At 37.0% G+C, this 24,944-nt stretch overlaps 1 protein-coding gene across 1 annotated transcript in view; it reads left to right on the top strand.

Moving 5' to 3' along the window:
• The window catches only part of LOC129727250 (transcription factor E2f1), a 45,872-nt gene continuing 20,928 nt past the window's right edge, over nucleotides 1-24,944 (top strand). Inside the window, exon 1 of the mRNA XM_055684864.1 lies at nucleotides 1-442. The gene's annotated coding sequence lies outside the window, so the exon portion shown is untranslated. The remainder of the gene's footprint in view (nucleotides 443-24,944) is intronic.

Here is a 24,944-nt window from a genome sequence, read left to right as displayed (position 1 = left end):
AATGAAGCTTTCAAAGCGCGAACTACCGCCGAAAAGAAGAGTCGGTTTTCCTTTCTAGAGCTGAGGGGCAAAGATTGTCCATTTTGTACAAAATTGAAAATAGTGATACCTATTTTGTCAAACAGTGGATAGCGCAACTAGACACAAATGAATCGTGCCGAGGAAAAACAAGTTCGAAAATTAATTGTAATAGACTGCTAGGTTAACAAAAAAGACATTGGCATGGCGCTGTATGGCCAACAAAGTGCCAAGTTACAGAAAATCGAATATTGTGGGGTAGGTAAAATGCGGCAATAGGCACAGTAGTTTTCTTTTCTATCGTTAAATTAGATACGAAAGAATTCGCTCGAAAATGTCCGGCGGTTTCGTGTGAGTAGTGGAAGTGACATTTTTTTCTTGTGCCGGTGCTCCAACAGAACCGGGAAAACGGACCCCACAAAAGGTGAGCGAAAACCTCGATGCGCCCCTCTTTCATTCCTTCAGTTACCTGCTACTGCTCCGTCTCTGCTGCTTTTCAGTTATTACGCTTCCGCCCCGTTTTGGTTTTATTCACTGACACCTCTACTGGTGAAGAAAATTGAGCAGCAGCTGTGTGGTAGTATCGTGCATATGTACATTTTGAGCAGTGTTGCCCATACAACTGCTGTTTTTTGTGCTAATCAGCTGTTATTCCCAGTGGGATGACAAGGTAGCTTTTTGGTCGAGCGAAAAGAAAATCTTTATCATTTAATTTTGTTTCATCTTTAAGTAATCAAAAAATAATGCACATTTTAATAAACAAACGTATAATTCGATTGCTAAGGATTGTGAAAAATGTACAATCAATAACGGTTTACCTATTCGAAGTTATGTTTACTTTGGATAAATTGATCATGGTTGAAAACTGATTGTATTTGTCGTTAGTTGCATTTTTAAAACTAATTAACTCCTTATATTTAACTCTACAATATACACGTTTTGGATATACCGATTCCTGATGGAAGCACTGCCAGGTTTGATACAACAGCTGGTGCGTCCTTTTCACTCTCCTATGCTTTCTTGTTTTCACGCAAACACATCAACACATGTATGAAAGTTTCTCGGACATTGTTCTTATAAAGACGTAAGCGCCCTGATGTAAACAGGCGGTTTTGCTTGCAACGTCGAAAAATTCTGGTGTGGGCAAAGGAAGTGCCGCGTGTAATTCCTGCTCCCATTGCTCGGTATAAATTTAAAAAATAGTTTAACTCATGCCAAATTATCATTCAATAATATTGAATTGTTGCCTTGTCGGACAAGTAAGATAAAAAGCGATATATATATTTTTTTTAATACACGCCGCACTCAAAAGTTAACCCCGTCCAAGGTTCAGTCGCGCAATGGCGAAAGCGAGGAATATGCATGTGTTGGTTAATAATTTTGAGAACTTTTTAACCCTCTTACAAATGACGGTTTGCATTGAGGAAGTGTTCAAAAAGCACTATCGTTTCGGTGAAACAACGATTATAAAGTTGTGTTAACAATTCATATTAACAAAAGTTTTATCGAATAGGTTGTTCTTGATAACATTGGAATGAATTTAGTTGTCAGTATTTTAGAAAATAAACTACCCATTCTATTTGTGGTATGTTGGTACTCTTTATTTTGTATTTTAACACTCAAGTTGCTTTCCACTGATTTTAAAGCGATTTATATACGGATTTTAAAATTAACAGTTTTTATTTTGAATTCACGCATGTTTTGGGATTTACGTTGTCTTGTACAGATTTTGTTTTCTCGATTTTTATCTTGATTCGGAAGTATTCGGGAGACGGATTTCATGATTTTTGCGACTTTTACGAGACACGTAAAATCGATCCCAGCGTAACTAAAAAGAATTATAACGTGTGTTGGTTTTCTACTTGTTCTCAACATGTAAGCATTCTTGCACAAACATCACACATACAAACTGCTTTCTATTGTGATTTTGCGGTTGTTTTGCTTTGAGTTGAAAGTTTTTTTTTTCATTATAGTTTAAACTAGCAATATTCAGAGACAGGCGAACAGAATGTTGTGAGCCAAACGAACAAGAAAGGTATTGCAATCAGGCACCAAAGGACGTGTTTATTTTTATACGGTTTTCTTGTTCTTTTACTAAACAATGAACGAAGACTGCTCAAAAAGTGCATTATCAGTGATTTTCAAACGGAGGTTCACTAACATTTTGGATGGTTAACAAAATAGTGATCAACTGTTTTGGAAAAGCATAAAATTAAACATAAACATACAATTTAACACCTTCGCGGTTTTCGCGATGTAGGACTTTATTATTCTCCGGAGCTTTCATCGTCACCACCGATTATACGAGTCGAATGAAAAAGTTAGTCAAAATTGTGCTTTGAGAAGACATCTGGCACCTCTGACACGTGAAACCCAGTTGCCAAAGTGGCGATATTTTTCGTCGCCTATCTTTCTCTCTGAGGGCAAAGCGCAATGGATACGTTTGCATTGCGTTGATGTTAATTTGACAGAAAATGTATGGTCTAACTGTCAAATTGCCATAAACGCAGCCGCAGCGTATCAATTGTGTTTGGGCCTTGAGTATTTCTAGTTTTAACTACACACTAACTGTTTGTTTTAGCTTGAAAAGTTTACTAGACGCAACATACTACGAACTACTGGAGTAATATCGAGGAAAACTAGCAAAGCATGTGTAATTGCAGCAAAAATACTACTACTCGCATGATTTGAGTAGAACCCGAGGTTAAACTGAACCGGAACTTTGGAGGCGAACACTCCTGGTTTGGGTGGGATTTCTTGTCACGGAAAGACCTCTATATGTACCATTTCAATCAAGACGAACTCAAATTATATGTAGAAATCGTATAAAAATGGCAATATAAAACCGTATGAACATCCAGTTTTAATTGAAATTGTATAAAGTTCATGTTATAACCTGTTCAAGTTATTTTTTATCATATATTGGTCGTATAGGCCGTGATATTAGACTGCATATTGTTCCTCGTATAAATGCACAGAAAAGTACACTCTACTAAGATGAAATCTACAACTTTGTCGAAGACGTCACACCGGTCATACAAACCGTTTGGCCCTAAAAATATTCGTAATCATCAATACCTTACCAAAATAGCATTTTTCAATAGCTTCTTAAAAAAGAGTCGTGTTCCAAAAAATTAAACCAATAGCACAAAATGATATCTTTTGCCTATAGAAACGTCTATGCAAAGTTTTAGCCAAATCAAAAATGATAAGTTTAAAAAAATATTAAAACTGGGACATTTTTTGTGAAATTGCTCATCGGAAAAAAGTGGCACATACAGACTGCTTTTACGAAAACACGGACAACGCCTTGAAAGATTATGATATTTGTTGATTGCAGTTGCTTAAATCGCTTAATAGTTGAAAAGAAGATCAATGCAGATCGCATGTTATTATTCCTTCGTATATGAGGTAATATTGAGTTACATATTTACATCAGTGGTGCTTATTACGGGAGTCACGTTAACAAAATCCTATTACGGGACTCACGTAAGTGAGAAAAACGTCGCGAAGTGACATCTGGCGTGGAACCTGGGTTATTATGAGTGTCATATCAGTGAAGTGAGAACGGAAAAAGCGACGTTTCGCGTGAAATTATTTCACGACCATTTCGAACGGTGAAATGATTCCACGAAGATGCCATAAGTCTTAAAGTTGATTGATTTGTGATCTAATGGTAAATATTGGATTTATTCTTCAGTAACGAAGCGGATCAAAGTTTGATCCGTGCCTTGAAGCGGTAAATTTTTCATTTTTTTGCCCAATGAAAAAAATGCAAACTAGTTCAGGAAATTTTCGATACCGAAAAAACACTTTTTTTTATGTCGAATGTCTTAGAAATGCAGAACACGTCGAGATCTGGTGTTATCTAGAAAAACGGGAAAAAACGACTGTCTGGGACTTAGACATTTTTGAGCTGGGAAACAATCTTATTTCACTTGTCCTATTCTCAATTTCACTTCACTGTCAATCTCACTCCACGGAGGTGATTTTTGTCACTTCACTTGAGGTGGAATCGGGAATAGGTCTAAAAAAGTGAAGTGAGCGTGATAGTGGAATATATTTCACCGTGAAGTGACTCCCGTAATAAGCACCAGTGTCTATAGATAGATTTGGGTCAACATTGAAGACAATAAGTATAATTATATACGATTTACAGGTTCATACGATTTTAAGCGTTCAACAGTTCCCTGGGGTCGTTTTTTACGCGGTTGGTTGTACCGATTAGATTAGATTAGATTAGATCAAATTTACTGATATTAAATTTATTTGACACCGCCTGCAAATAATTCTTTAAATCGTGTAAAAATAATCCGCGTTATAGTAAATTAATCGCGTTTGAAAAAACGCATGAAAACAATCCGCGTAAAAAAAGACCCCAGTGTACTAGATAAAATTCGTTGACACGCAGCATCGTAAAATGACTCTGAGGATAGAGAATAGGAGTAGTGATCGGAACGTTGGGGGTTCGAGGCTGAACAAAGCTTTGTAAAACATAATAAAGGAAAATGCCGCATCCAACCAATAGTTAATACGTACCAAGGACTGTATTAAGTAAATGATACACAGACTTCTTATTAAAAAAATTTAAATGATATTGTTGCTACTCAATTTTATCTTCTTTATTTTTTGGAAACAGTAGGTTGTATATGGGTCATTCCATGTCAAGTGATCAGGCAAATGCAACCACCCTCCCCGATTCGCTCGAAACTGAAACATCCAGAGTTTTGGGTCAATCGGACAACCCCCCTCCAATTGCGGGGCCGTCCATTTTTTGTCTTTTGACAAAAAATCATTTTCCATGTTTTGGAAAAACATCATATCTCGACCGTAAGAGCTACAGACAATATTAGACACTCTTTTTAAAGGTTATTGAATTTACAATCAAATGGCATAATCAGATTTCGCAAACAGCGTAACCAATATTGATATTTTTACGTTTAGAAACTTAAACTTCGTTTATCTCGAAACACCCCCATTTTTTTAAAAATCTGATTTCACCAATGTACTCAGCAAAAATCACCTATCCACAAAAGGCAATATGCGCCGTTGTGAAGATATTCAACTTTTATGATAACAAGTTCGTTAAATTTATACAACAAATGTGACCAAATGTTGTAACGCACCCGATACAAAAGCACTATTTCACATCTCAAGTTTGGTTTGATTTGAGTCTTTACGACAGTGAAAAATATGATGTGTTTTGAGTTTAAAAAGTATATGTACAGCTGAAAATCACAATCGATCGCACTTCACATCGCGAGAATGGATTTTGTTCAAACTGCGGCCTGGTGTTCAACGTTTGCAAACTATATGCGGAAGCCATTATAAACAGTTTGGCCAATATTTCGCAGCTAGACAGAAACAATGCTGCAATCCGCTGAATTGCCATGGTGCTCGTAAAAAAAATTTAAAAATCATTTCGTCACGTTTTCATGACAGGTTTCATGAGTACAATCAGAAAATAGTAGAAGGTCGAAAGATATGCATTCAATGTGACGCAGCACTGAGAGCGGAGGTTGTAAGGATTACTTCGCAAGATAGAATGATTGATCAGGAAACTCGTGTAGCAATCGGTAAAAATAGTATACCTCAGCACAAGTAATGTTACAAGCATTATAGTCAACATTCATTATTTCCTTGTTATAGATACTGGTGAGTTGGAACATTTAGCCGAAGAATTGGAAACTCCGCATCAATGCAATCTTAAAAAAAATTACAGGTTTTTTTTTGTCTGAAACGAACTCCAAACTAGTTAATAATAAAAGTAAAAATATTAATCACAGGTTCTTCAAGGAAAAGTTTCCCGAAATCAAAGTCGGTTTTCAAAGTTTGTGGAACTATGGCCACCTGAATGTGCGTGGCAGGAGCTGCTGGAACCCACAGAGTGTGTGTTTGTTCGATTCACCAGAACTTCAAATTAAATTTTTCGGGTGCAAAGCTGAACCAAATTAAATTAGGAGAAGTGTAAATATGTTTAATTCGTATCGAGACGTTTTGAAGCGAAACCTGTGCGATCCACTCACGGAGATGTGTTTCCTGAACAAATGTGCGGACGCAGTATGTGGCAACATGGATTCCATAAGAGCTATGTTTTGTTCTTATTTTGAAAATAATTCAGTTGATGAGATTACGTGCAAGCAATGGACTCAGTAAGAACGCTGAAGCTTGCAAACGGTGGTACGTTACGCGGAAACATTCATTGAGCAGTTTCTAGAAACCATCCCAAATGTGCGCAAACATGATTTCGTTGCAGCAAAACAAGCTGAATTTTTCACATTAACACAAGACAGAAGGAGAAGTCCTGGCTGTGGTTGACTTCTCGAAAAATTATTCTTTTGTTTACCAAGACAGTGTACAGGGAGTTCATTACAACAACCTACAAGCAACCGTTCATCCTTTTGCCGCCTATATTGTGGAAAATGGCAAGGCCGTTCCATTGTACTGTGTTTTAATTTCCGATTGCCATGACCATAATACGACAACTTTCCACGCTTTTCGGTAAAGGTTTATTGATTTCTTAAAACATCAACTCTCAAAGTTGGTTAAGATTATCTACTTCTCCGATGGTGCAGTTTCGCAATATAAAAATCGGTTCAATATGATGAATTCACAGTACCACTAGAACGATTTTCAAATTCCTGCTGAATGGCAATTCTTCGCTACGACCCACGGTAAGGGTCCAAGTGATGGATTGGGTGGTACTCTCAAGCGGTTGGCAACGCGATCCAGTTTGCAGAGTGCCACAATTCAAAACCCTAGAGATCTCTTCGCTTGGGCGCGTTGCACTTGTAGCAAATTGAATGTTCAATTTGTAACCGCTGAAGAATGTACGAAGATAAAAAGGACTCTAGAAGCCAGGTTCGGTTCAGTTAAATCTGTTCCAGGGATCCGATGAATGCATTCGGCGACACCTCAAGCTGACGCTACCATTTTGATGAAGACATTGTCAAGCTCTAAATCGGGTACCTATTTCAATTTAACTCCAAAAGTTAAACGAATTTCGTCACGTACTAAAATCAAACGTTAATTTCTAACAAACTTGTTAAATAGATGTAATTTATGAAACGCACGTTGTACTTTAATGGCTGTTAATTCAGGTACCATCAAAAAGAATATGAGAAACCAGTTTTTGAGATTCGAAGCGGTGATATAGTTTGGGATGCGATTGAATAAGGCTCATCACATTTGTAGGCGTGTTGTTTGAATTCACGAACTCGTTATCTTGAAAGTTGAATATCTCCGCAACAGCGCATATTACATTTTGTGGATAGGTAATTCGTATGTAAAATTTTCGCTGAACACATTGGTGACATCAGATTTGAAAAAAAAATTGGTGTTTCGAGTTAAACGAAGTTTTTGTTTTTAAACTTAAGAATATCAATATTGGTAACACTGTTTGCAAAATCTGATGATGCCATTCAAGTGTAAATTTAATAACCTTTAAAAAGAGTGTCTAATATTGTCTGTAGCTCTTACGGTCTCTGAGATATGATGTTTTTCCAAAACATGAAAAATGATTTGTTTGTCAAAAAAAAAATGACCCATATAATGCAAAATTTATTCGCAATACATGTTACACACTGTTGCGCTATAGTTCGTATAACATCGTAGTAGAATCATCACGGGAAAAAATATATGTATGCTTAAACTATGGCAATAGAAGATTGTACTGAACCTCCCAGCTGGTCTCGAGGTACGATGCTTGCCTAATAAGCCAGTCGTCGTATGTTCGAGTCCCGGCTCGGGAGAGACAGTTAGTGTCAGTAGGATCGTAGCGGGGCCAGCCCGCAATTGTCCTGTACACTTAACTTATGAGATAAGCATTCACATTATGAACCGCATAAACATCACTAAAGCAACACAGCGTGTGCGAATGCTAGCCTAGAATCACTATCAACCGATAGGAGCTGTGAACCATTTTCTTTTTCAGTTTACTCGTTGAAAATTCCTAGTTTTCAATTTCCACTGAAAATCTGACTGAAGGTTTGCAACCCTGGTCTTCGGTAAAGTAGGCATAAAGCACCTACATTTTGACGCCATGAAATATAGGGTGAAGCTAGCTCTCTTGAAAAGAAAATGCACGTAAGAAGGTCGCCCATACTAATTATCATATGAATTAAATATGCTATGCGCCAATCGACTTTTGGTAAGTTTGGGATTGTTTGGAATCTCAAATAGAATCGAAAAAAAAATTGGAAGAACGTCAAGTTTTTAACTGTTTCATAAAGGATTTTAGACAGAATAAACAGTAATCCAGCTGAAATTGTAAATATGTATTTGAAATAAATAATTTTAAAAATGACACCCTAAAGTATGCACACTAACCACGTCAATCAAATGAGCAAGACCAGTCCCGGATTTGAGGAGGTTTTTAGGGGAGGGGGATAACGGGAGCAAATGCACCGAGCCCTCGTAGCCCTAGACCAGACATGCGACCAACACTCGAAGGCATGACAGATAGGAAAACACCTTCCAGCGGAGCGTGAAGTCATTTTACAATATTTGCACTTATCTCTCGTCTGCAGGGTGTCGAAAACCTGGAAAATCAGGGAATTCATTTTTCGCTCAGGGAAATCAGGGAATATCAGGGGAAACAAAAAAATATTCAGGGAAAATGTTTTAACCGAGACACGATTCTTTCTTTAGACGACTCTTAAGCGCAAAAACTGATTTTTTGACGTTGGACTAACGTCTATATCGAAGTTAGGCACCTGAATTTGAAAATCTAGTAATTCAACCGGGGAAAACCAGGGAAAAGTGGTCAGGTTTTGAGCGCTTATACATCAGTCATTTCTTTCAGAATTTCGAGGTTTTGGCATCAACCGATCAGAAATTCTTTTACGGTTGAATTTATGTAACAAAAATAACCTATTGTTCGAGATACACTATTGAAAAATTGATAAATCACATCGATTGTCTAAATCATACCGAGCAACCAATCACCACCTCTCTTCACAAGCACAGTCGACACTAACGGATACAACCGATCTGACTTTGTAAACAGTCTCACAGCTTTCAACCAATAACGAGCTCGCTTTCGGTAGCTGCAACAGGTATTTCAACACCGTTTTAAAATGCTTCTTTTATCATTACCACTGAACAGATTCTAAACACCAATGGCTTGATTGATAGGGGAAATATTGCGCAAGACTGACATATAATAATTTAAATATGTTTTCGATACTAAACTAGTTAAAAGTTGTGTTAAAAGTCGTGCACATTCAACCAATCACAAGCTCGCTTCTTGTTTGCTCGCGGATGGATTTTTGCTTTGGGCTATATAATAGCCTGTGTCGTCTCATAGCAGTCATCAGTTAACAAGTGAAAGGCCACCAGGCCGGTCTTGTATAATCAGCAGCGGTGGCTGATTCCAGCGGCCAAACTGAGCTGCAGCAGAACCAGAGCGGTGGTATCAGGCAGCAGCGGCGGAGGTAGTGGGAAGCTGCATTTCTTCATTCAGTTCGGTTCACCTTCGATCTGAGTTGGACCCCACCAGCGGTAATCCAATTCAGATATCGTTGGTGAAAACAGCCAGAAACTGCACGAGCCAGCACCGCCACTAGGAAAGCTACCGCCATTTAGTGTGTGTGCAGTGTGCACATATAGCGTATGTGCATCTGTATTGCTATGACATTTGCGATGATAGGGATGGCGCTGTTGCGTGTGTATGGCTAGCTATAGCATGTGTAAGACTCTAGCATGTGTAGCATATTATGGCTATTGCGTGTATATCTTCAGCGTGTGTACGGATAGTTATAGCTTGTGTGTGGATAGCTGCTGCGTGTGTAATGATTAGTCATAGCGTATGTATGGATAGTAATAGCACATGGTTGGATAGCTTATGCGTGTGTATAGATAGTTGTATCGAATGTATGGAAAGGAATAGCGTGTGTATGGATAGCTATAGCTACAGCGTGTGTATGAATAGTTTTAACGCGTGTTTAGATAGTTATAGCATGTGTGTGAATAACTATAGCGGGAGTTTATCGAAGATTGTTATTGTCATTGAAAAGATTAAAACGTCTTAACGAACACAGTTGTGAATTTGATTTTACAGCATCGATTTTAACTTCTTCAGCCAGTCTTTATTCATCGAGGAAAAATTACTACCTATGAATGATCAACACTTATTTACTAGAAATTTGATTTAGATCAAAACGGGTTCTTTTGAGTATCATAAATTATTGGTAAAAAGAGTTGCAAGTTTTCTCCAGCATTCATTAAATTTTCGTTTTTGTTTCTCGGTGCGCGGTTTTGATTTTGTTTCTCGCACACAGAGAAAGAAACAAACTTGTCGCTATCGTGAAAAATAAAAAAACAATTAGAAATGCTCTAAATCACAACTGAAGAAGTTACGATCGTTAAGATATTTTCCTGTCTCGCCCAAACCTTGATAACAACTACCGAAAAACGTGAGATTGAGCTCTTGCTATATTGAGTTATTGAACCAAACGTTTTTTTTTTTCAAATACATGAAGTTATATGCTGGGCTGGAACTAACCTAGCATGAGTTTTATCGATTAAATGTCAAACAATTTTCAAATTTAAAATTTTCGGTTCTGGGCTCCAATTTCAGATAGTTTCGTAAAGTTTGCTTTTTGCTTAGATAGGAAAATTTTACCAATTCGCTCAATTAAATGATTGTCTTGGTAGTGCAGCAAACAAAGGGTTGATTCGAATATGTATGAAATGACAGCGATTAAATAAAAGATATCCATTCTTTAGTATATATTATTATTTATAACGTTTTAACGTCTCAGCATCTAGAAATGCACTGTTAGATAAAATTGCAGCAAATACTAGAGTTGCAATTCTCTCTATTATTTGTTTTAATGGAATATAAGAATACCGTAGTCCAACGTCATGCGGTCGTGTCTTGAATACCACCCTCCTACTTTTCAGTATAAAAGTCTAATTCCGGACCTCTATCTCTTCGGTTTTATATCCGATGGAATACTTTTTCCACTGGGGTTTCAGAGCTGCGTTCATCTACGTTGCACTTTTTTGTGCCTAATACTGAAAAATATCGGGAATTTAATGTTATATTTCAGGGAAAATCAGGGAATTCGATTTTGCAAACTTTTTCGCCATCCTGTGAGAGATTCTTGCATACAATTTGGACATCTCATATTTTTTCTACATTTCGACCCACTTATTGATCTGTTTCAAGGGCGAACGAATTAGGAAACTATTTAACGTGGACAAGATTTGAATCGTTTAACGGACAAAGAGACATCATTCACACTCATTTACACACATTCACACCTAATTGTACTAGCGGAAATTTGTTTAATAACAACGTTCCAAAATACCTTTTGGGAACAATCTTGTGTTTAACAATAGATTTTTTAGAAATAGAATATACTGTGGCATAAATACGTTTAACCTGGATTTTTCCGATGCGAGAAATAAGACACCTCAATGCACGGAATTTTTTTTCTCATAGTGCTGGGAATCAGCAACTTACAAGTTTTTTAGGTTAGCTCGTTTTATTCTAATATCTGAAAGTGAACAGAGAATTAAGCTTGACGTTAAAAAAGCAATGGACAAGATAATTTTCCAGCAGATCTAATGAAAGCTAGTGTAGGCCCACTTTTTATGTTCATTTTTTCTCTGTAAAACTATTCAAACTGGATGTTATCAGAATGTTCTGAAAAGCTTCTGACCAGTCGACTAGCACATTTCTTGAGCGCTAATAATGTTTTATATAATATGGGTTTAGGGCAGGCTTTGGGACTACAACTGCTATTACCGAGCTTATCGATGAGCTGATCTTAGAAATTGAGGTTTATTTATCGAACCAAAAAAAATTGACGCCTTAGACTATGAATAAAAAGAGGTATTGTCAACGATTTAATAAAAAGTTATTTGCCTGATCAGTAACCATTAATTATTATTAATGATGTTAAAAGCAATTTACGACGGATTGATATTGGTGTCCCTCAAGGGAGCAACATGCCCCCCCTTGCTATTCTTGATAATTATTAACGACTAGTTGAACGTTCCCGGCGATGCTCGGGATCAAAAGTTTCAAAATTCGGAATCATTCTTTATAACTCATTGCAATATTAGCACAACTCACTTCAAAAGTATTTATTTGCCAGAGAAACGCATTTGTTTATTTGGTCTATTCACCAACAGGCAAGCAAGTGCCCCAATGGTGTAACTTAAAGCTAACAATAAAAAAATATCTTTAAAGAGTCAATACATGTAACGAAACGGGAATACAACAATATGACATTACAACTAGTCAGATCTTAAAAAATATAAACGATATCGCCGACGAAGAAGCGTTCGAGATAAATTAAAGGCGAATAGAGCGGATACTTTGTTAAATAATCTTTGGAGACCAACTATTGCGTCAAAAATGCTGTAGTTAGTTCGTTGAGCAGGTAATCGCAGCATCGAGTTGTTTCGCAGAGCACGAGGTTGCACGTTTATATTAACTTGTTACAAAAGAGCGGGGCAGTCGATGCGGCCTTGCAAAAGGTCTGTGATAAACAACGCCCTGGCCGTGTCTCTACGGACAGACAAAGGCTCCAAACGTATTAATATAAAAATGATCCCAAAATCAATATTGTACACTTCTAGCAGTCCTAGAAAAATACTGAAGTGTTCTAAGACACCTGTAGAAGTCTTTGGTCAAGTCAAATTTGAAAACAATATTCTAAGTGCAGCGAAAAAAATAAATTTTGTTGGTGGCAATATAGTGGTCCCCGTGGTTCTGTGGTTAGCGATGTCGGTTGGCTAGCTCTCCCACACTGTTGTGATATCGGGCTCGATTCCCGATCAGGTCGAGGAACTTTTCGAGCTGGAAATTTTCTCGACTCAGCACTGGGGCACGGTGTATCGTTGTACTTATCCTACAACATACAAAATGTGCCGAAAACAATATCGATAACTAATTCTCTCAACTAATCTAGTTGATCGAGACCGCATTAGCCCCCAGGCTAGCGTGCGATATTGTTATTGGTGGCAATATAGTTGCCACTGCCTTATAAAGGGTTAAGTACTTTAACATTCTGAGATCGCACAGAACGGAAATACCCATATTGGATTGCATTTTGTGATTTGGGGATGTTTTATAGAAACTGGAAGTCGCCATTTCGGATTTCAAAATGACGTATGGAGTTCAGAAGTTTCGGAAGTATTAAAATGGTTGACCAAACACCACTTTAGATTATTTTCCTGAAACCAGAAGTCGTTATTTTGGAAAATGTTATGTGGGGTCATCCCAGTTCCGAATATACCACACTCGGGTGATAACCGGATATTCGTCAATCGTTCACAGTAAAACCTTCTAGAACTTTTTGTAACTTTTAGAAGAAAGAAATCAAAGAAAGAAGAATTTAGCGTGACCATTCATGCTTAGTTCACCTCTATAATCATATCTAAAGAGATAACATGTGAATTTTTATAACGAAAATGTTTGTTGGTGACCAAGGAACACGTCTGAGAAGAAGTTAACGTTTTAATCCACATAACTACCTAGAAATTGCAAAAAAAAAGATTAAACCAATGAAATGCGGCCTTTCCTCCAGCCAAATGTCCCAAGATCTAGTTTTGGTAAAATTAAAAAAGTATTTCGAATCCCGTAATGTGTTACTATTCACAAAACTATTCGACTCGCACCAAATTAAAACATAAATTCTTCTGCAAGAAAATATTTGCAGATGTTGAAGGAACAACGAACATTTTATTGAAAAAAACATTTAATTTACAGGCGAATTGAGCTCATGCTCAAAAAGTCAAAATTTTGCATGTATTATATTTATAATATATATAAATTTAAAAAAGAGTATTTTAATGTGTTTTTCTGTATGCAATAAATCATCTTCAAACATACGTAGTTTTTAAAGTAATATCTCAACTTTTAGCAATAAGATACTTATTATTTTTCCTCAAATGTCTTTCCTGAACATTAACACACAGTTTAATGAAGAACAATTACATATCATAGCTTTGAATTTCGATTTAGAGGCAAATTGAGTTCAAATATTCATGATTTTGCTTGTTTAACGTAGTGTTGTGAATAATATCTCAATTTTCAGCTATCAAATAACTATTATTTCTTCTCGAATGTCATTCCTAAATATCAACGAACATTTTATTGAAAAAAAAATCACGTGTCATCGCTTTGAATTCTGATTTAGAGCCAAATTGAGCGTAAAAAATATGGTTTTGCATTTTTCATGTGGTTTTGTGGAAAATATTTAAATTTAAAATAATCAGAACCTGTTATTTTTCCCTCAAATATCTTTCCTAAACACAACGGACATTTTATTATAGTAAAAATCACAGATCACTGCTTCGAGTTTTGATTTAGAGGCAAATTCAGCGTAAAAGTCATGATTTTGCATGTTTCACGTAGTTTTGTGATTAATATCTGAGTTTTAGTAATCAGATACCTGTTATTTTTTCTCAAATGTCTTTTTTAAACATCAACGAACATTTTAATGAAAAAAGAATCACATGTCATCGCTTTGAATTTTGATTTGGAGACGAATTAAGTATAAAAAGTCATAATTTAGCATGTTTTACGTAGTTTTGTGAATCATATATCAAGTTTTAGTGATCAGATACTAATTATTTTTCCTCAAATGTCTTTCCTGAACATTAACAAACATTTTATTCAAAAAAGAACCATATGTCATCGCTTTGAATTTTGATTTAGAGGCAAATTCAGCACAGAAAGTCCAAATTTTACATGTTTTACGTAGTTTTGTGAATAATATCTCAAGTTTTAGTAATTAGATACCTATTATTTTTCTTAAATGTCTTTCCTGAACATCAGCGAACATTTTCATGTTAAAAAACCTACATGTCACCGCTTATGATTTTTGGTTTAGAACGATTCAAAATTATGATGATTACTGTACACCTCAGAGACTGAGGGAATAATATCAATAAGACCAAGCGTTACGGAATTCCATTTTTATATAGTAGATCTCGGAAAAAGGAACCATAAATAGGTCATAAAGAAAATTTATGGGGGAATTCAGACTAAGAAGTGAACAAAAATTATTGATTTGTAAAAAGGCTTGTAAACTCGGGACATGAGAGGATTGTATAAAAAAATAGTATAAATGTGTAACCACAGAAAAACAGACATAACAAAGCAAAGTCTTGGTGCTACATTCCGATTCAGAATTCGTACCTTTTGTTTTATTTACAAATGAAATCGCAGCCAATTGTGTTAGTGTACAGGACAATTGCGGGGCTAGCGCTACGATCCTACTGACATTAACAGTCTCTCCCGAGCCGGAACTCGAGCCTACGACGACTGGCTTGTTAGGGCAGCATCGTACCTCAAGACCAGCTGGAAGGTTTAACAGACATAACACTTTGAGCAAATCCAAACAAATAAAAATGTAGTCCTGTCTGTCTGATTCATATAGACATGGAAACTACTGAATCGATAAACGCGAAAATTTGTATGTAGGGATTTTTTGGACCGGTAAAGGTTTCTATGATGGTTTGAGATCCCTCTCACTTCTGGAAAGAGGGGTCCCATACAAATGAGGATTTTAGAGGTAACAAATGTGTTCATAATGGTTCAATATCCCTCCCTCTTCTGGAAAGGAGGGGTTCTATACAAATAAAACACAAATTTCTGCACATCTTGAGAAATAACCAAGTAAAAAGAACCAAATTTTGCAGGTGAATGTTTTTAAGAGTAAACCAAATGACCAAAATGTTTCGACACTCCTCCCTCTACTGTAAGGGTCCCAAATGAAACACGAATTTTGCACAACTAGAGAACCAATCGAGCAAATACAACCAAATTAGGCATGTGGATGTTTTAGGGGTAACAAACAAGTCTATACTGGTTCGGCACCCCTCCCTCTTCTGGAAGGGAACCAAACAAATGAAACACAAATTTCTGCACTTTTCGAGAAATAAGTAAATGGAACCAAATTTTATATGGTAAGGTATCTGGGAGCAGTCCCTCTTTTGGAAGAGAGGCCTCATACAAATGAAATACCAGTTTCTCAATAACTCAAGAACAGATCATGTAAATGGAACAAAATCTGACATGTGGAGGTTTTTGGGAGCAAAATGGGGTTCGAACTTTGGAAGGGTAGAGATATTTCAACCAGTTTTTCCGAAAAACAGCCTAAAATGATCGGGATGATGCACAGGAGCCATTTTTTAAATTTAATATGGAAACTTTCGGTTTCTAATACAGGTGTTTCCGGGCAACAGAATGACGCCTAGAGGCCAGAAAATGTCTCCAAATGCCGTTTTGAAATCCAAGATGGCAACTTCCGGCTTCTGATAAACAACGAAAAGTGACCAGATACCACCCAATATGGGTATTTTCGGGATCGTAATGATCCACTGAAGCCACAAATCGACCTCAGACAACATTTCGAATTGTAAGATGGCAACTTTCTGGTTTCTGGAAAACAGCCGAAAATTACGAAATACAACCCAATATAAATGTTTCTTAAACAAGAATGACGATCAGAGGTTAGAATTTTGACATGGGACTACGTCTTTCTTCACTATACTAAGGTACATTCTGGGAAAACTGGATTGAACATGTAACGTTTTTGGTTGGCGGAAAGGAAGATTTTAGATGCTAATAGCGCTCAAACAACTGTTCCGATTTCAATAGTTAATATACCGTTGGAAAGCTAAAACATACAAGATTTGTACAACATGATAATTTTAGATACCATTTTCTTATTACTCCGTGAAAATTGCGGGAAAGTTTGAAGGTCGAATATCCACATACATTTTTCATACGATTGGTATATTTCCCTAACGCAGACTTCAAAAACATAGACGAAATGATTTCACGCATTCAGTCATTGGCTAGCAATGCCAGCCAATTGGCATCGCTTTCATCACCCAACGTAAGCGACGAAGAAAGAAAGCGAAAATGCTTCCACGTGATTGGTTCTTCCACCAATCACCCAAGTTCCTCACACTGAGTGACGCTATAAAAGGACATTCCGTGTTGAGAGAAGCTCATTCCCTGGTCGACCGTCAAAGCGAACAGTTCGGCTTCCCTTCGATCTGAGCTGGACCCCACCAGTGGTAATCTAATTCAGATATCGTTGTTGGAATACAGCCCGAAACTGGACGTGATCGGCACTGGGGACCATTGGAAGCCGTTAGAAGGGACCAGAGTTGCCAATGAAATTTTCGATTTAACTGGAAAAAGGCTGAAGAAAAAACTGGATTCCAAATAAATTGATGATGATGATGATGATGGTCCCACCTCTTACCCCTACAAAGGTTTGAGAAAGACGATTTATCTACAAGATAATTATTATAAAACAATTAAACCAGATAAGCAAACAAAACGAACTGGTTTTCATCACAGATATAAATTTCTTCACAATTGATCCAATGCTTTGCAGCGATTCAAATAGAGAAAATATTCGTCAAAAATCAAGTAATTCATCGACAAAGCGTTGTCGGTATCAATTTATTTGCAACTGTCAGCCAAAAGACATTAATTGCATCTGAGTTAAGCCAACATCCAGTGTAATCATCCACAAAGTCGATACAATCCCGACGAGGCCATTCCTGCCGTGATCAGCAAGCAAAGCACAAGTCCAGCTGTCAACTTCGATGTGATTTATAAGAGAGCCCCCACCTAGGGAAGTCGAAAATATTTCCAACTCGAAAATATCCTAGACCGGCTAGGAAACCAATGTCCAATGACAACCAACAGAACTAAAATCGTTCCGATTACTCTGACGAGTATCTTGATAATGTCAAAATAAAATAATAAAGGTATTCTCCATCTCAAATGATTAAATTTCTAAATTCAGTCCTTCATATCTGATCATCGCGCGCGATTTTCAAACCTTCGTAGACTACTCTTTTTTATTTTATACTACATCAATAATTACAAAATCCATCATCACCCTCGTGACGAACATAATAGTTTTTCAGTGCTACCATATTCCTTTAAAAAGCTATATAAGCAGAGTCCACAGAGATCATCCGTTACAAGAACTTCGTCAATTACAGTTTAGCTAAATTAAAAAAAATTAAATAACTGCTTAAAATTCAGCTTTGACGTGTGAAATGCATAGTCTCTTGAATTCTGATAGCGTCGCCGTACGTCTGATGTGTCTAGGCATCGAATTGTATAAATTTATTCCTTTAAAGAACAATGAATTTTGTGAAGCACTAGTTAAAAAATGTGGTGTTCTAATTTCTCCCGCATTTCTTGTGTTATATCTATGGATGTCACTTCCTCTAACAATTCGATCACACAAATATCGGGGCAGCAATCCATTAGCTACTTTAAAAATGAACACCATTGTCAGAAAAACAATTCGTTGCTTCACCGATAGCCATTGCAAAGCGTCAAGCATCAAGGACGAGGAAGTGTATCTATTGCATCTCAAAATCAACCGCATTATTTTATTTTGCAAACGCTGCAATCTCGATATTTGTGTTTCATTTGCCAAAAATAAAATGGAAGTGCAAAAGTCTAAATGAGGAGAGATGATTGATTTATAGAGATGAATCTTGCTGAAAGTATTCAACTCCTTTTTCAAACGACAGAGGATTCCATATTTCTTGGCAATTTTCTTGATGACATTATCAATGTGAACATTGAACTTTAGCTTGTCATCAATAATCACTCCAAGATATTTGATCTAACTCACGCGATCGATTGTCTCACCATCAATTTCAACTGAGACATTTTCATTTACACGGTTTCGCGAAATAATCATGAATTTTGTTTTGTTGGTATTCAATTTTAGCTGTTTGAATTTCAACCATCCGCTCAGCGATCGCAAATCTTTGTTTTGAAAAAAGCAAAAAAATTTTTGTGAGAATGCTTTTCTGTTATGGGGACTGAATCCAGTGTCAGTTTTTTATACAGCAACTAAAGAGATAACTCTTCGCAAAAAATTACTCATTTTAATCAGAACTGTTTTGTTTCGGGCTTACATTTTGGCTAAATTATGGACTGAACCGTTACATCAGTGAACTTTAAACAGACCGATGTCATGACAACTATTTCCTGAATTCCTGATATTTGCGTGCTTCTAAGTATATTGAATGTAGGGCTCTCCAGAACGTGTTAAAACATGTTTGAACGTGACCATTTATGTCCTACACAAAATCCATAAAACGTTCAAAACGAAACAGTCGTTCTTCGCTTTTTGCATTTTCACACACCACTTGCAACAAGAGTTGATCTAGCATGGACAGAGCTTATTCGGCTATTTTGCAAGTATTGACAGCCTTTTGACGTATAATCGAGCCAGAGAGCCAGAGAAAAACGGCTTCTAGCAAAATGTATGGGGATGACGTTCGTGACAGGGATGTGAGTTTAAATTTCAATTATTTCTGACTTCGCTATCTTTTGGTATCTAATTCTTCTAACAATTTTTCAACTGCTACTTAAATAGAATTTTTTTTCATGGCCTGGTAAATTCTATTGGTTTGGTTTTATCTCAACCATGTCATGCAGTCTTTAATTTGACCGTGTTTCGTGCGGAAAGATAGAATACTGAAAATGGTGTTAAGAATTGTCAAAATAACTCATCAATCTGCAAAAATTACGTTTTAAAAATATTTCCGAAAATCAATCGCAGCTTCAGTGAATAAAAAACTGGATAAAACTGGCGATTATCTGAAAAAACTGGAAGATTTTGGGATTAAACTGTTTGACTGGATCACTTGAAAAAAACTGGAGGAATCCAGTTTAAACTGGAACATTGGCAACCCTGGAAGGGACCATTGAAAACTTGGAAGCCGTTTGGATGCTGCTGATAGTAATTTGTGTAGGTATAGTGTGTCGTATACCAAGCGTGTGTATGTGTGTGTGAGTAGCGTGTGTTTGTGTGAGTGGCGTGTGTATGTGTGTGTAGCTTGTGTATGTGTGTGTGTGAGTAGCGTGTGTATGTGTGTGTGTAAGTAGCGTGTGTATGTGTGTGTGTAAGTAGCGTGTGTATGTGTGTGTGTGTAAGTAGCGTGTGTGTGTAAGTAGCGTGTGTGTGTGTGAGTTGCGTGTGTGTGTGTGTGTGTGTGTGAGTAGCGTGTGTGTGAGTAGCCTGTGTGTGTGTGTGTGTGTGTGTGTGTGTGTGTGTGTGAGTAGCGTGTGTGTGTGTGAGTAGCGTGTGTGTGTGAGTAGCGTGTGTGTGTGTGTGAGTAGCGTGTGTGTGTGTGTGAGTAGCGTGTGTGTGTGTGTGAGTAGCGTGTGTGTGTGTGTGTGAGTAGCGTGTGTGTGTGTGTGTGAGTAGCGTGTGTGTGTGTGTGTGTGTGAGTAGCGTGTGTGTGTGTGTGTGTGTGTGTGTGTGTGTGTGTGTGTGTGAGTAGCGTGTGTGTGTGTGTGTGAGTAGCGTGTGTGTGTGTGTGTGAGTAGCGTGTGTGTGTGTGTGTGAGTAGCGTGTGTGTGTGTGTGTGTGAGTAGCGTGTGTGTGTGTGTGTGAGTAGCGTGTGTGTGTGTGTGTGTGAGTAGCGTGTGTGTGTGTGTGAGTAGCGTGTGTGTGTGTGTGTGAGTAGCGTGTGTGTGTGTGTGTGTGTGAGTAGCGTGTGTGTGTGTGTGTGAGTAGCGTGTGTGTGTGTGTGTGAGTAGCGTGTGTGTGTGTGTGTGTGAGTAGCGTGTGTGTGTGTGTGAGTAGCGTGTGTGTGTGTGTGTGAGTAGCGTGTGTGTGTGTGTGTGTGAGTAGCGTGTGTGTGTGTGAGTGTGTGTGTGTGTGTGAGTGTGTGTGTGTGAGTGTGTGTGAGTGTGTGTGTGTGAGTGTGTGTGTGAGTGTGTGTGTGAGTGTGTGTGTGAGTGTGTGTGTGAGTGTGTGTGTGTGTGTGAGTGTGTGTGTGTTAATGTGTGTGTGTGTGTGTGTGAGTGTGTGTGTGTTAATGTGTGTGTGTGTGTGTTAATGTGTGTGTGTGACGTGTGTGTGAGTAACGTGTGTGTATGTGTGAGCGGCGTGTGTGTGTAAGTGGCGAGTGTATGTAAGTGGTGTGTGGGTGTGTGTGAGTAGCGTGTGTGTGTGAGTAGCGTGTGTGTGTGAGAGTAGCGTGTGTGTGTGTGTGAGTAGCGTATGTGTGTGTGAGTAGCACGTGTGTGTGTGAGAGTAGTGTGTGTGTGTGAGAGTAGTGTGTGTGTGAGTAGCGTGTGTGTGAGCAGCGCGCGTTTGTGTGTGTGTGTGTTAATGTGTGTGTGTCAATGTGTGTGTGTCAATATGTGTGTGTGTTAATGTGTGTGTGTGAGTGACGTGTGTGTGAGTAACGTGTGTGTATGTGTGAGCGGCGTGTGTGCGTGTATGTGTGTAAGTGGCGACTGTATGTAAGTGGTGTGTGGGTGTGTGTATGTGTTTGTGTGTAAGTAGCGTGGGTGTGTCTGAGGAGCGTGTGCTTGTGAGAAGTGTGTGTGTAAAACATGTATGTGTGTATAACGTATAATGCAGAAATGCATTCATCCGAGGTAAATTTATTTATGACAGAATACTTTTATAGGCAACAAGTTAATTATTTTTCCTATTAGTTTGTATGCTATGGTTTATGACAGGTGTATGTGTTTTTTTTTGTTCATGGATTGTTGTGTATGGTATTTGTACATTTGGTGTGTATTATATACTATGGCTATGGCAGAATTAAATCTTTACACCCACAATAGTCCCACGTCAAGCCTTTGTTTGTGCACTCAAGCACATACCCTTTAACTTTTTTCCCAATTCCCTCTTCGAAATCCATGATGGCGACTTCCGGTTTCTGAAAAACCGAACTTGAAATTTAAAATGAATCGTTTTTTTGGTGCGATGGAACTAGGTTCCAGTGTTGCGTCTGTGGTATAACTTTTGTTGCATGATTACTACTGTATTCCAGGGTGGCTACTCAATCGGGAAATCGGGAAATGCGGGAAAAAGTCGGGAAATGGATTACATCGGGAAAAATGCGGGAAAAAGTCGGGAATTTTTTTTATTTAATCGGGATTTTGTTACCAAGATTTTTTCAAAGTTTTGTGTATGATGCAATTACAAATGATGAAGAAGTTGAAAGTGCAAGTTGATCCCATTTTTCTTCAGTAGTCAATTTTTTAACCAAAAAGTCACTGAACTTACTTTTTTTGACCCGCTGACCAGCTGACTACTTTTATCGGTCCAGCTTTTCAAATGAAATAAATTTTGACACCAAATGTTTTAGAATAGCATAAAACGTCGAAATCTGGTGTTATCTACAAAAATTGAATGAACTCTGTAGGACTTCTCAAGATGGTAAAGCGAATTGAAACCGGGGTCAAAAACCGGTCCGGATTCTGGGAATAGAAGTTGCCAGTTTATCGAGAAAACGTTTTAGTGAGAGAATCAATCATAAATTCTCATATGTACAATAGAAACTGTTTCATTTTCTAAGAGCAATGCAAAATAAGTTCCACTGTACAATCTTACTAACATTACGAGTTATTAGTAGTTATTTGAATAAACAAATTGAGGATGAAATAAGTGGCACACAGTTCTGATTCTCAAGTATTTCAAATAGATTTTTTATTTCAGCTAGTCTTTTTGAAAAAATATTTGGTGAACTCTAGCGAAACTAGCTACCATTTCCGCTTAGAAACTCAATGCTGGTGAAATTTTGGGTTTGGGACGAACTTGCTATGCGAAGCAGTTAATTGAAAAAACATTACAAACTTGCCACAAAATAGAGCAAACATTATTTTGGAATTTTTTGAAAAACTAATTTTTGTACATATTTCAAATTCATATTTTTTCTGTAAATTACAAAATTTGATTGTAAAAAAACTATTTTTGATGTAAACACAATCAAAAATGTTCTTAGAAAACAGCATAATCGTTTGCGAGGTTTTTCAAGAAAACATTATATTTATTTCATTTGTTGCTGCATACAACTTTTTACATGCTTTTTGTTTTGCAAGTACGATGCTGGCCTAACTAGTCAGTCGTCGTAGGTTCGTGTCTCGGCTCGAGAGAGACTGTTAGTGTCTGCAGGATCGTAGCGCTAGCCCTGCAATCGCCCCGTGCACTAAACAGTTGGCTGCTAAATCTGTAGCTAATAAACAAAAACACTTTGAATATTCTAAAAGCAAAAATTATTATTTAATTATTATATATTATTTTATTATTTATTATTTAATTTTAATTATAATTAGCTTGATTGGTGTGATATTTCCGGCAAAGCTGTAGATGGTAGTTCTATTTGAAAAATTGATTGAATATCTCAAAAAGCTTATTTTTTAAATTCTAAGTTGCCAAATGTTTCAACGTTGATTATTTGAACACGGAAGAAGTTAAAATTTCTAAAGATTTTTTTTTTTCGAAACCAGAACGATTTGTTTGATTGGTGCGATGTTTTCGGCAAAGTTGTTGGCAGTTGTTGAGTATTAAAAATATTCTAAATTAAACGTTTCAAGGTGCTGATTTTTGAAAAAATTCAAGATCTTTTTTCTGATTTCCAGGTTATTTTTTTAAGTTTTGAAATCACTTATTCCGAAATGTTAGTCTCCAATACCATTTTTTTATCAGCTTGACCATTTTGAGCGCTGGATGCAAACAAGTTGAAGATGTTGGCAGATGACCAGAGAGATGCAACTTTAATTGACTAGTGAATCAAAGTGCTGAAAAAGTTGTGAATTCACTTCTGAAAAGTTTTGAATCTATGTAACGCGTGATAAACGAAATACAGTTAAATCTCAGTATTTTTCCTGAACGAAAAATAACATTATCTTTAATTCGCAAGAAAAAAAAACGCAAATCCATGTCACAAGTTTTGTTCCCTAAATAATCAATTCAATCAAAATATTTTTTACTCTTAGGGTAAGTAGTTTTATGTTCACCCTTAACTTCCCATGACTTTTCCGACGATTTTAACAACGGACAAAAATTTGTACGCAAAGTGCTGTTTTGTTTGTTGTTGTTCCCCTAATAGGTTGTTATGCGTTGAATGAAAACGGTGCTTATATCATATTTTAAGAAGACAGATAGACAAACATAATGAATGCACAAAATAGCTAACACGATTATTGACTGCTTAATGGAGATTTGCAAATTTGAGAAAATCGCAAAAATTATATTTAACCTGTTTACCATGGAGAGGCCAAAGTTGCATTTTATGTAACTAATCAAATTCGGTAGAAGTGATATACGCTATTACTTCCAGGTTCAAATATTGACGTTCAATATACCCTAGTTACCGTTTTTGACAATCGGGAATTTCTTGCAATCATGCGGGAAAAGTCGGGAAAAATGCGGGAACTCGAACATGTAAAATGAGTGGCCACCCTGGTATTCCCAAATTATTTGAATGTTTAATTTATCAAATTGCATCATAAATTTCAAACGAAAATTTGAATGACAAATGGAAAAAGAGACTTTCAGGTGAAATAGACACCAGTTTAGGTGAAAATAGAGACTTCTGAGACTTTTCGTTCTGAAAAGACATTTCTTAGAGACTATCTTTCCTCTGAATGTCATTGAATCACGAGTGTCAGTTTTAAAGACAGAGACAAAAGACTACATATTTTAATTGAAAGTTAGGGTTCAAGGTGAATGTCATTTGCCACATGCGCAAGTACAGTGAGGTCTTTTATTACGCGGTTTGCTTTCCTCCATTACTCAAAAACGGTACAAGACATCGACCTCATTTCAATCACGTTTCCCGTTTTAGGCCACGAGTGATCTTATATTAGCTAAAAAAAATCACAATTTTTGGTGTAAATGCTTAAAATTTACAAACATTTATTCAAAATTTAAAATATTGCATTTGGATTTTCTTGGGTATATTTGCAACTCAAAACAGTCTTTTTTACGCGGGCCCATACTAAATTGGAACGCATCCCCCGCGTAAAAAAGACCTCAGTGTAATCTTTAGTGGTAAATTGGAAACTGGAAGTAAACATGCTAGGTTTTTCACGCCCTTGTCATTATTTCAAGTGAGTAATATGTGAACACGAAAGGAAAAATTATCAAATAATTTCCACA

The sequence above is a fragment of the Wyeomyia smithii genome, chromosome 3 (assembly GCF_029784165.1).
Source record: "Wyeomyia smithii strain HCP4-BCI-WySm-NY-G18 chromosome 3, ASM2978416v1, whole genome shotgun sequence".
NCBI lineage: Eukaryota > Metazoa > Arthropoda > Insecta > Diptera > Culicidae > Wyeomyia > Wyeomyia smithii.
The sequence above is the reverse complement of the archived record's forward strand: the minus strand, read 5'-3'. Positions and strand labels throughout refer to the sequence as shown.